Source organism: Mus musculus, chromosome X (genome assembly GCF_000001635.26).
Source record: "Mus musculus strain C57BL/6J chromosome X, GRCm38.p6 C57BL/6J".
NCBI lineage: Eukaryota > Metazoa > Chordata > Mammalia > Rodentia > Muridae > Mus > Mus musculus.
The window spans coordinates 125,663,107-125,675,552 of NC_000086.7; the positions used below are offsets into that span (position 1 = coordinate 125,663,107).

The 12,446-nt window shown below is 39.0% G+C and overlaps 1 pseudogene; it reads right to left on the bottom strand.

Annotated features, from left to right (window-relative positions):
* Window positions 1-11,713: 11,713 nt before the first annotated feature.
* Window positions 11,714-12,140, bottom strand: Rps12-ps13 (annotated as a pseudogene).
* Between the last annotated feature and the right edge of the window lie 306 nt (window positions 12,141-12,446).

The following is a 12,446-nucleotide window of genomic DNA, read 5'->3' on the forward strand; positions in this document are numbered from 1 at the left end:
GACGGAGCTTGGATTTAAAGAAAATTAGTTAATTTTGTTTGTGAAGAAAAGGTAGCTAGGAAAGCTTCAAGTTTAGGACAAGCAGAATACAGACAATAAAGCAGCTGTCAATATAAGAGATTGGTACCATTTAAGACAAAGATGACCTGCCCATAGGATAGTGTTTCCTAACGGTCAGCACAGAGAAGATGATACAGCTATGGTCCAGTGAAACTAGGTTACCTCTTGGGCTAGTCATGAAATTTGGTGGCAATGTCTACATTTTTCTAAATTTCATATATGAAAGATGCAATACTAAGAGAGTCTTTAAGAACAGCTGAGGCCAAGAGCTGTGTGACAGAATTTGAATCCTGGCAAAGAAGCCCCAAGAGGCTGTTGCATGAAGTTATGAAGGTAAAGTTTAAGCTACTGTAGAGATTTCAGAGTATTAGAAATGCCAGGATGATGGGACATGATCTAATGTCTGGACAAGGACATCTGGAGGTAAGAAATGGAATCAGTTTAAATGCTGAGAAAATCTGTGTGTGCTGAAGATAGCATATGTAGAGGGATTGGGACACCAAAGCTGATTTCTCCATGAAAAGCCCCAGAACTGGAGGATTTCATTTCTCTGCTTGATTTTGGCTTTTTGTATAATCATCACTTGCTATTCCTAGATACTTATTTTTATTTTGTGATAAGAATTTTTACATTATTCTATTATGCATAGCAATAACATAATTTTCTACAAGATATCACATTACATTTTTTGATGTGGTAAAGTTTTTAAAGACTATGAGGACTTTTAAAGTTGGACTGTATTTTGCATTATTAAACACACAGAGAACTTTGGAAATAAGGGTTGGTAGGTTATGTCTAAAACATAATGTGATGTGTCTATGTGACAGGTTAACAATGAATGAAGCTGTGATGGTTAATGTTATATACTTAACACAATATAGAATTGCCTCAGAGGGAAATCTGAATGAAGGATTATCTATACTACTTAGTCTGTGAGCATGGTTGTGGGGCTGCATCTTGATTAATTTAATTTATACGGGAAGAACTTCCCTTGTTGTGGAACCATTATCTACGATGGGGATTCTGGAGTGTATGAGAATAAAGAAAGCAAATTAAGCTCTAGTAAGCATACACACATCAATTCCTTGATCTCTACTCTTGACTTGTGTCAAGTTTCTGCTACTTCCTGTTGCACTGATGCCCCAACAGTGATGGACTATAGTCTGAATTTGTGTGTAAAATAAACTTTCATGTACCTTGTTTTGGCCAGGATACCTACAGAAAGTTATAAGGTGCTAACCTTCTTAATGTAGTTCATGCTTGCCTCAAACTATCAATACTACTCCATTTTCTCTTCCTCGGTGCTAGGTTTTTTTTGTTTGTTTGTTTTGTTTTTTTTTGTTTTTTTTTAATAAGCCTAATATAATATGACTGAATAAAATTTTCTTTTCATTTTTAAAGCACATTATTATTTATTATTATTATTATTATTATTATTATTATTATTATTATTACTATTACTATTATTATTATGTGGTAGCATATGTGATCTAGAGCACATGGGGAAGTCAGAGCATCACTTTGCTGAATGCAGTTCCCTCTTTACATTCATGTATGTTCTGAAAATGGAATGAAGGCCATCACACTTGCTTAGCAAGTGCTTTATTTGCTTAGCATCTCATTAACCTTCCGTTTTGTGTTTCTTTGTTTTTGTTATTGTTTTTGTTATTGATTTTATTTTTGTTTTGTTTTGGACTCAGAACCTCCCTATGTAGATCAGCCTACTTTTTTTTTTTTAAGCATCCAGTACCAACAGTCCAGAGCTGATACTGCCAACTGGGATATCCTTCCATAGCAATCATTAATTAATAAAATTCAACAAAGCCTTTTCCAGGCAAAAGTTTGGTAGGGTTATTTTCTCAATTGAAATTGAATATTCTCAAATGGCTCTGACTTGTGTGAAGTTGATATTAAATTAGACAGCAGAGGGCTTTAATGAATACAGCCATAGGCATGATGTGTTAAGGATAAGAAATGTTGTCTTGGACTTGTCCTTAACAGGAAGGCTTGCAGCTGCAGAAGTAGAATTGGTAGAGTACTTTATTCTCATGCATGAAGCCTTGGGTTTGATCTCTAAAACTGCATCAAGTAGGGCATGCTGGTACCTCTCTTTAATCCTAGCTGTTCTGGAAAGTGAAAGCAGGAGTATCAGTGGTTCATAGTCATATTGAGCTATTAAGTGAGATAAAGGACAGTCTGAACTATATGAAATATGTCTCAAAGTATGTAAGGATTATAATACTATATAATACCAACACACAAACAAAAGCCAGCTTATATCACATGAGTCTGTGAATCTATCAGTTTTATTTAAGCCTCCCCTTACATAATCCAATAGCTCTACCATCAATCTCTATCCACATTTATCCAGTGGACCTCATGGATGCCCATGTCTAGGGTGTAATTTATTTGACTAGTGGCTCTGAGTCACCTAATTTGTGGAAGACTAGCAGATTTCATACTTTGGTTATGAGGCACCTCTTTTAAGTACATTTAAATCAAACTTCCTTTAAACTGATAGATGCAAGGTACTTTTCCCTATTATTTAAGTTTGTGTGTGTGTGTGTGTGTGTGTGTGTGTGTGTGTTGGTACATACATACGTATGTAAGTAAATGCACATGAACACAGGTGCTAGAGGCCTCCTGAAGCTCAAGCTGAAGGTGACTGCGAGCTACCCAACGTGAGTCCTGTGCAAGAGCAATACTCACTCCTCATTACTGACCACTCTCATCTCAAAGTGCTTTTATTCTGTAGCAACATAATCAAACCCCTAAGTATAACTCTTAAATTATTTTTGTTTGGGAAATTCTGTTTATACTTTCTGGCACTGTTAGTCCTTGTACTTCTGATATTGCTCATGATTCAGTCTCCAAAGTACAGGATTCATAAAGATAAAGATAAACTACTGGTTCCAGTAATTTCCTATTTTCAGACAGATTGTCATATAGCCTAGGCTGGCCCAAACTTAGTATGTAACCAAGGATAGCTTGGAACTTCTAATCCTTCCAATACTAACTTGTTCCATGCAAACCATTCTATTTTTTGAAAGCACACATAGAGTAAATATTATTTCTTCTCAAAGTTCTCTTTATAAAAGTTCAATTCAACTAAAGTCTATGTCATGTATATTCAACCTCTTTTGTAATCATGTAAAGAATTCTTTGACAAACTATATAAATCTGTTCCTGTGACAGTTAGGACCTCTATTCCCTATCATAAAAGAAATATCTGTGCAGAGGGGTTTTACTTCACAAAAGTGGACAAATATAAATTTTATTAACTATCTTTTCAGAGCTATTTATTATCAGCTATCTTTGTCTGGGCATCTCTAAGGGCTAAAGTTTGATGCCTTGGTATATCTATATATTATTCAGTAATAATATTAGGGATATTATATACTTATTATAACTGACATACATTGTTCTGATAGATTAGAATAGAGCCTGGATAGCTATCTCAAAATATTTCAAAAGCCCAAGTACACATATTTCAGGGAATCATATCTAGGGGCTACACAAATTAAGTATAGGACTGAAAAATATTATTTCTGATAATTAAATCAATGGAAAACATATTCTCACAAAAATATACTTACATATTTTTAATATATTTGTTTGTAATCTTTCTTAGCTAGAAGCAGGTGTTTTATCTGGGAAATGACCAAAGCACTGGTGTGTCTAATGCATAGATTATTTCTCAGCAATTAAAAAACAATGAGTACTCCCACCTTATCCTCTCTTTCTCCATTTATTTTTCTCCCTCTGATACACAGACACAAAATTTTCAATCAATAGGAACTCCTCTGGAAGTATCAGGAAAGTGCCACACACTACAAAACAAGCATTGGGTAATTTCCAGGCCAATACTCTCATTATAATTTTAATTTTAATAGGAAAAAAACTCCCCTAGATACCTTAAAGAGGCAGAGACTCACTCCCTTCTAAACATAGGTAGAATAATAGGTGACTGTTGAGAAATATTCTGGAGCAAAGCAGCAAGTGAGAAATAGGAAGAGAAGGAAGAGGAAAGAGGAGAGAGAGAGAGAGAGAGAGAGAGAGAGAGAGAATGTACTCAAAAGAAAGAAACCTTCTTTAAAGGCCAGTGTTCATTCAGAATTTATTTATTTATTTATTTATTTATTTATTTATTTATTTATTTATCTTTTTTGATTTATTTAATCTTTTCTTCATACTCCAGGTGTTATACCCCTCCAGGTCCACCCTCTGACTGTTCCACATCCCATACCACCGCCCACCATTTCCACAAATTGTCTTCACCCCCAACCTCACCAGACCTCCCCCAGAGACTGTCTGTGGCCTCCAGTCTCTTGAGGGTTTGGTGCATCTTTTCTGACTAAACCCAGACCAGGCAGTCCTATGCTGTATATGTGTTTGGGTCATCATGTCAGCTGGTATATTCTGCCTGGTTGGTGGCTCAGTGTCAGAGAGGTCTTGGAGATCCATGTTAAATGAGACTGTTTGTCTTCATACAGGGATGCCCTCCTCCTCAGCTTCTTCCAGCTTTTCCCTCATTGAACCAGAGGGATCAGCAGCTTCTGTCCATTGTTTGGGTGTAAATATCTGCACCTGACTCTTCCAGCTGCTTTTTGGGTCATTCGGAGTACAGTCATGATAGGCCCCATTTTGTGAGCATTCCATAGCCTCACTAGTAGTGTAAGGCCTTGGGGCCTTTCCCCAAGCTGGGCCCCACCTTGATCCTTTCACTGGACCTCATTTCCATCAGGTTCTTCTCTGTTTTTGTTCCTGAAGTTCTTTTTGACAGGAATAGTTCTGGGTCAGAGGTTTTGACTTGGGATGGCAATCCCATCACTCACTTGATGCCTTCCTTATCTTTCTACTGGATGTGGATTCTGCAAGTTCCTACTCCCCATCTACAAGTTCCTACTCCCCACTGTAGGGCATTTCATCTAAGGTACCTCCATTTGAGTCCTGAGAGTCTCTCACCTCCCAGGGCTCTGGTACATTCTGGGTGGTCCCCTAGTGTCATACCTCCATAGGTTGCCTGTTTTCATTCTTTCTGCTGGCCCTCAGGGCTTCAGTATTTTTTTTTTCTCTACCCAATACCTGATCATGTTCTTCTCTAGTACTCCTGGTCCCCTTCCCCACTTGAGACCTTCCCCCCACCCCCAACCCCACCCCCACCCTGTGATTTCTTTCTTTTCCCTTCCAAGTCGGATTGAGGTGTCCTCACTTGGGCCTTGTGGCTTGATAACCTTTTTAAGTTCTGCGGAATGTATAGTGGGTGTTCTGCACTTTTTTGGCTAATATCCACTTATTAATGAGTATATACCATGCATGTCCTTTTGGTTCTGAGTTACCTTACTCAGAATGATATTTCCGAGTTACATCCATTTGCCTGAAAAACTCAGGATGTCTTTGTTTCTTAATAGTTGAGTAGTATTTCATTGTGTAATTGAACCACATTTTCTGTATCCATTCTTCTGTTGTGGGACATCTGGGTTATTTCCAGCTTCTAGCTATAATAAACAAGGCTGTTATGAACATAGAAAAACATGTGCCTTGGGCATGGTGGGACATCATTTTGGTATATGCCCAAGAGTGGTACAGCTGGGTCTTCAAGTAGAACTATTTCCAATGTTCTGAGGAATCTCCACACTGATTTCCAGAGAAGTTGTACCTGCTCTCCGTCCCACCAGCCTTGGAGGAGTGTTCCTTTTTCTCCACATTTTCACCAACATGTGCTGTCATCTGAGGTTTTGATCTTAGCCATTTTGATTGGTGTAAAGTACAATCTCAGGGTTGTTTTGATTTGAATTTACCTGAGCACTAAGGACTTTAAACATATCTTTAAGTGCTCCTTAGCCATTTTAGACTCTTTTGTCTTGACATCTCTATTTAGATATATACCCCATATTTGATTGGTTTATTAGGTTTCTTGAGTTCTTTATATATTTTGGATATTAGCCCTTTATCGGATGTGAGGTTAGTTAAGATTTTTTTCTCCAGTCTGTAGGTTGATGATTAGTCCCATTGCCTATATTCTTTGCTTACAGAAGCTTTCCAGTTTCATGAGGTCACATTTATGAATTGTTGATCTTAGAGCATGAGCCATGGGAGTTGTTTTTAGGACATTTCCCTCTCTGTGTCAATGAGTTTATTTTCTATTAGATTCAGTGTATCTTATTTTATGTTGATAATCTTGTTCAACTTGAAACTGAGCTTTGTGCAAGGTGATAAGTATGGATTTGTTTTTATTTTTCAACATACAGACTGCAAATTAGAACAGCACCATTTATTGAAAATCCTTTCTTTTTTCCATCATATATATATATATATATATATATATATATATATATATATATATATATATATATATATATATTTGCTTCTTTGTCAAATATCAAGTGTCCATAAATGTGTGGTTTTCTTTCTGGTTCTTCAGTTCTAGTCCACTGATCCATCTGTCCGTCTCTGTATCAATACCATGTAGTTTTTTTTTTTTTTTTTTTTTTTTTTTATCACTACTGCTCTATAGTAGAGTTTGAGGTCCAGGATTGCCCTGAGCCTCCTGCCCCCAGGGCAGGATAGCAGTGGAATCACAGAGTAGGACCCTGGCAATGGCTTCAAAATCTAAGTGTCTCAGGGCTTTCTAGCTCTCTAATTGTACTGAAATGCTGATGATAACTTCTAAAAAGTACTTGGTCTTTCTGAGGGTAGGCTGGCTTAGGTGATTAACACCTGTAGCCTAACAGAGGAGGATTAAGCAATGCAGCCTTTGTTCTAGCTCAGCAGGAATTGCTGGGCTCTAACTTTGAGCCTACTAGTCAGATGTCACAGGAAGAGAAGGAATTTAGAGAAGTGATTATAGAAGTTATTACTAAGTTATAAAAAATTTTCTATGAAAGTTATATAACCGGAAAAGCAGAAAGATCCTAAGTGGGGAAAGGGAAAAATTCTTCTAAGTGGGGAAAAGGAAAAAAATTAGTCTAAGATGAGAAAGGCAAAAAAAAAAAAAAAAAAAAAACAAACAAAAAACAAAAACAAAAAAACAAAACAAAACAAAACCTTCTCTCTCGATTTTCCTCGTCTCTTTGCCCTCAGCACTTATACGTATTTCAGAATACTTGACCACATGTTACAAAGTTCATCAACTGTCTCAGATCAACAGGTTCACTGAAGATATCAAACCATAACTAAGATATTAGTGAAGTTTTGTATAGGTAAATCCAATCAATATTTTATCTTCTACCATAGAACCTATAATAAACGATTAGTTCCCTTCTGATGACCTTTGGTTAATTGTTATACAACCTCTTGGAATGTGCTTTGAGTAGGAGAAAGCCTAGTTACTATCTAAGAGCAATTAGCCAGTGACACTTGGAAAACTGGCAGTTCTCATTGCAGTTTTGACTATCAGAAAAGGACCTAATAGCCCTTTCAGTTTGGGGAGAATTTTATTGAGTGTTTTTGCATTGATATTCATAAGAGAAGTTGGTCTGAAGTTGTCTTAATCTGGAATCAATTCACCAATAAAAACACATAGACTAACAGACTGGCTATATAAACAATACACAACATTTTGCTCCATAAAAGAAACCCACCTCAGGGACAGCATGCTGCTAACCAAACAGATTATCATTGGGGAGAGTACGCTCAGATCTCAGCTGCCACTGTTAAGGCATGGAAGGCACTCTCTAAGAAGTGAGAGGCAAGTGGGCATTTGACCAAGATTACTCAAGGTGCACAGGAGTCCTTCTCAGACTTTGTGGACAGAATGACAGAGGCAGCAGGGAGGATATTTGGAGACCCAGAAGCAGCTATGCCTTTAATTGAACACTTGGTTTATGAACAAGCTAAGCAGGAATGCAGATCAGCAATTACACCTAGAAAGAGTAAGGGGTTACAGGACTGGTTAAAGGTTTGCCATGAGCTTGGAGGGCCGCTTACTAATGCTGGATTGGCAGCAGCCATTCTGCAGGGGAGGAGGCGCTCAGATTCAACTGAGCTCAAACTTTGCTTTAGTTGTGGCAAACCAGGACATTTAAAAAAGGACTGCAGAGCCCCTATAAAAGGGACAGCACCAGGATTGTGTACTAAATGTGGAAAAGGATATCATTGGGCTAAGGACTGTCGTTCAATTAGAGATATACAAGGCAGGCTCTTGTAGCCTACAAGGTCTTATTGTCCACCCTGGAGTTGGAGATCAGGATTATAAAGGGGAACTTCAGGTTCTCTGTTCCGGCACTCAAGGTGTCTTTTCTATTTCACAAGGGGACAGAATAGCTCAACTAATAATTTTGCAAAGCCTACGTGGCTGATTTCCTTCCTCTGGTATTCCTCAAGCTGCCAGAGGGATTGGTTCTACTGGAAAAGATTCTGCTTACTTAATAATGCCTTTAGATTCCAGGCCATCCTTGGAGTTAGTTATAGAAGGGAAAAATTTAAGGGAATTTTAGATACAGGAGCAGACAAAATGATTATTTCTTCTCACTGGTGGCCAAAACCCTGGCCTGTAACTCAGTCATCACACTCTTTACAAGGGCTAGGCTATCAGTCCTGCTCCACTATTAGCTCCCGTTCTTTAAGCTGGCAAATGGATGTCACGCATATTTCCTCCTTTGGGAAAAATCAATATTTACATGTTTGCTAATCTGTCTAGGCAGATTTCTTTGTATCTTCCAGGAAAGACTTGATGAGACCCTTGAGACCCTGAGAGCGGCTGTTCTCAGGATCAACTCGAAACGAGTGGACCTGTCATTGACAGAGGGTCTCTCCTCCTGGATTTCATCTGCTTTTTCTTATTTTAAGGAATGGGTAGGGGTAGGTTTATTTGGTGTTGCCACCTGCTGTGGACTTGTTTTTATGCTCTGTTTAGTTTGCAAGCTCAGAACCCAACAAACAAATGACAAGGTTGTGATTGCTCAAGCACTTGCAGCCATCGAGCAAGGGGCCTCCCCCGAAATCTGGCTATCTATGCTCAAAAATTAGTTGATATTGGTGGCGGGCCTCTTTTATAGAGTTTGCCCTAGGTCATTTAGCAGTTACTGTCATACAGTACTGCAGTATCCAGAGATGGGCAACTTTCCTCATGCACAGACAAACCTAAGACACGGGACCCGGTGGCGATATGGTTACCCAATGACAGGAAAGGCTGTGACATTTGAGGAATGACCTAAGACAGGAGCCACAGCAGATGGACATGACTGCAGAGGCCTAGACCAGCCTCAAATTTTAATAAAATAAAAAGGAGGAGATGTGGAGAGCTGTGCCGCGAGCAATCATGTGCGTGCCGTGAGCAATCGCCATTATAAGATGGTGCTGGCTTCCACTGCACCTAACTAGTAAACAAGCCTCATGCTCAAGTGCAAGAGTGAACTCACGCCTAGTCACTGCCCATCTCGTGGCGTAGTAATGGGGTGATGTGTGAGCAACGAATCAGGAGCTGTCATGCCACATCAGGTGCTGAAACGTCAGGCTGGGGGCTATATAAGCAGCGCCATTTTCCCGGTCCGGGGTCTTCCCTCCTGATAAGTAAGCAATAAAAGCTTTGCCGCAGAAGATTCTGGTTGTCCTGAGTGTGTTCTTGCCGGCGGGGACAAAAGCTCTGGATAATCTGGAATAACAAAAAACCTAGGATAGCAAAAACTATTCTCAACAATAAAAGATCATATGGTGGAATCACCATGCCTAACCTCAAGCTGTACTACAGAGCAATTGTGATAAAAACTGCATGGTACTGGTACAGTGACAGACAGGTAGATCAATGGAATAGAATTAAAGATCCAGAAAGGAACCCACACACCTATGGTCACTTGATCTTTGACAAAGGAACTAAAACCATCCACGGGAAAAAAGACAGCATTTTCAACAAATGGTGCTGACACAACTGGCAGTTATCATACAGAAGAATGTGAATTGATCCATTCTTATTTCCTTGTACAAAGCTCAGTTCTAAATGGTTCAATGAATTCCACATAAAACCAAAGACACTGAAACTTATAAAGGAGACAGTGGGGAAAAGCCTTGAAGATATGGGCACTAGGATAAAAAAATCCTGAACAGAATATCAATGCCTTGTGTTGTAATATTGAGAATCAAAAAATGGGACCTCATAAAATTGCAAAGCTTCTGTAAGGCAAAAGACACTAGTCAATAAGACAAAAAGGCCACCAACAGATTGGGAAATGATTTTTATCATTCCTAAATCAGATGGGGGACAAATATCCAATATATACAAAGAACTCAAGAAACTGGACTCCAGAAAATCATATAACCCTAGTAAAAAATGGGGTACAGAGCTAAATAAAAAAATCTCAACTGAGGAATACTGAATTGCTGAGAAGCACCTGAAAAAATGTTCAACATCCTTAATCATCAGGGAAATGCAAATCAAACCAACCCTGAGATTCCACCTCACAACAGTCAGAATGGCTAAGGTCAAAAATTCAGGTGACAGCAGATGCTGGCGAGGATGTGGAGAAAGAGGAACACTCCTCCATTGTTGGTGGGATTGCAAGCTTGTACAACCACTCTGGAAATCAGACTGGCTGTTCCTCAGAAAATTGGACATGGACAGGAAGATCCAGCAATACTTCTCTTGGGCATATACTCAGTAGATGTTCCAATTTGTAATAAGGACACATGCTTCACTGTGTTCATAACAGCCTTATTTATAATAGCTAGAAGCTGGAAAGAACCCAGATGTCCCTCAACAGAGGAATGGATACAGAATATGTGGTTCATTTACACAATGGAATACTACTCAGCTATTAAAAACAATGAATTAATGAAATTCTTAGGCAAATGGATGGTATCTGAAGGATACCATCCTGGGTGAGATAACCCAATCACAAAAGAACTCACATGATATGCTCTCACTGATAAGTGGATATTAGCCCAGAAACTTTAATACCCAAGATACAATTTGCAAAACACTTGAAACTCAAGAAGAAGGAAGATAAAAGTGTGGATAATTTGTTCTTTCTTAGAATGGGGATCAAAATACCCATGGAAGGAGTTACAGAGACAAAGTTTGGAGCTGAAAGGGAAGGAAGGACAATCCAAAGACTGCCTTACCAGGGCGTCCATTCAATAAGCAACCACCAAACACTGACATTATTGTATCTTCCAGCAAGAGTTTGCTGACAGGACCCTCTTATAGCTGTCTCTTATGAGGCTATGTCAGTTCCTGTCAAATTCAGAAGTGGATGATCACAGTCATCTATAGGATGGAACACAAGGCCCCCAATGATGGAGCTATAGAATGTACCCAAGAATGTAAAGGGGTCTGCAACCCTACAGGAGGAGCAAGAATATGAAATACTCAGTACTCCCCAAAACTTGTGTCTCTAGTTGAATATGTAGCAGAGGATGACCTTTTAGGCCATTAATGGGAGAAGAGGACCTTAGTCTTGTGAAGATCATATGCCTCAGTACAAGGGAATGCCAGGGACAGGAAACAGGAGTGGGTATTTTATGGACCATGGAGGGAGGAGGGTATAGGGGACATTAGGGATAGCATTTGAAATTAAAATGAAGAAAATATCTAATAAAAAAGAAAGAAAAGGACCTACTAGCAGTCCAACTATAAAAGAGCTTAATAATCACAGATATAATTTTAGGAATTCTTATAGAATCTTTCTTTCTTTCTTTCTTTTTTTTTTTTTTAATGAGCCAAAATTTATTTATTTCTTGCACTTGAAGTATTCCTCGATGACATCCTTGGCCTGAGATTCTTTGCCATAGTCCTTAACCACTACGCAACTGCAACCAACCACCTTCCGTGGTTTGCCCTCTCGATCGATTTTACAGAGGCCTACCCATTCCCCTAATTTCTTGTTGTCATCAATCTTTATCAGGTTGATTTGATGCTCAGCACAAAGTGCCTCCACCAGCTTGACATACATGGGCTCATCACAGTTGGATGCGAGCACACACAGATGGGCTTGACGCTTGTCTAAGGCTTTGGCAGCTTCGCGTATGCCACATGCTAGGCCATCGTGGATGAGGGCTGTCTTCAGCACCTCTTGTAGAGCAGTCTTGACGTCCATTACACCTCCAGCTGCTATGCCTTCCTCGGCCATGGCGGTGAATCACGGGTGATGCCGAATCTTGAACGTACCCGAGCTTCCGCCTCCATGCAAGTCGGCAGTGGCAGGGGAAAAAAAAAAGTTATAGAATCTTTCTTAAGACTTAAGTCATCAATGTGTTTATGAAACATTACTACAGGACATTACATCATCGTGGATCTCTGGAGATCTGTTCTAAAGTGGTGTGCTATACTTAGTAATTGTTATATATCTTTAATAATAACAGGAAAAGCATATTAATAGCAGGATTCCTTCCTAAAATGAGTCCTATACAGCCTTGCTTAATAAGGGTGTACCTGTTGAAGATTATATAAT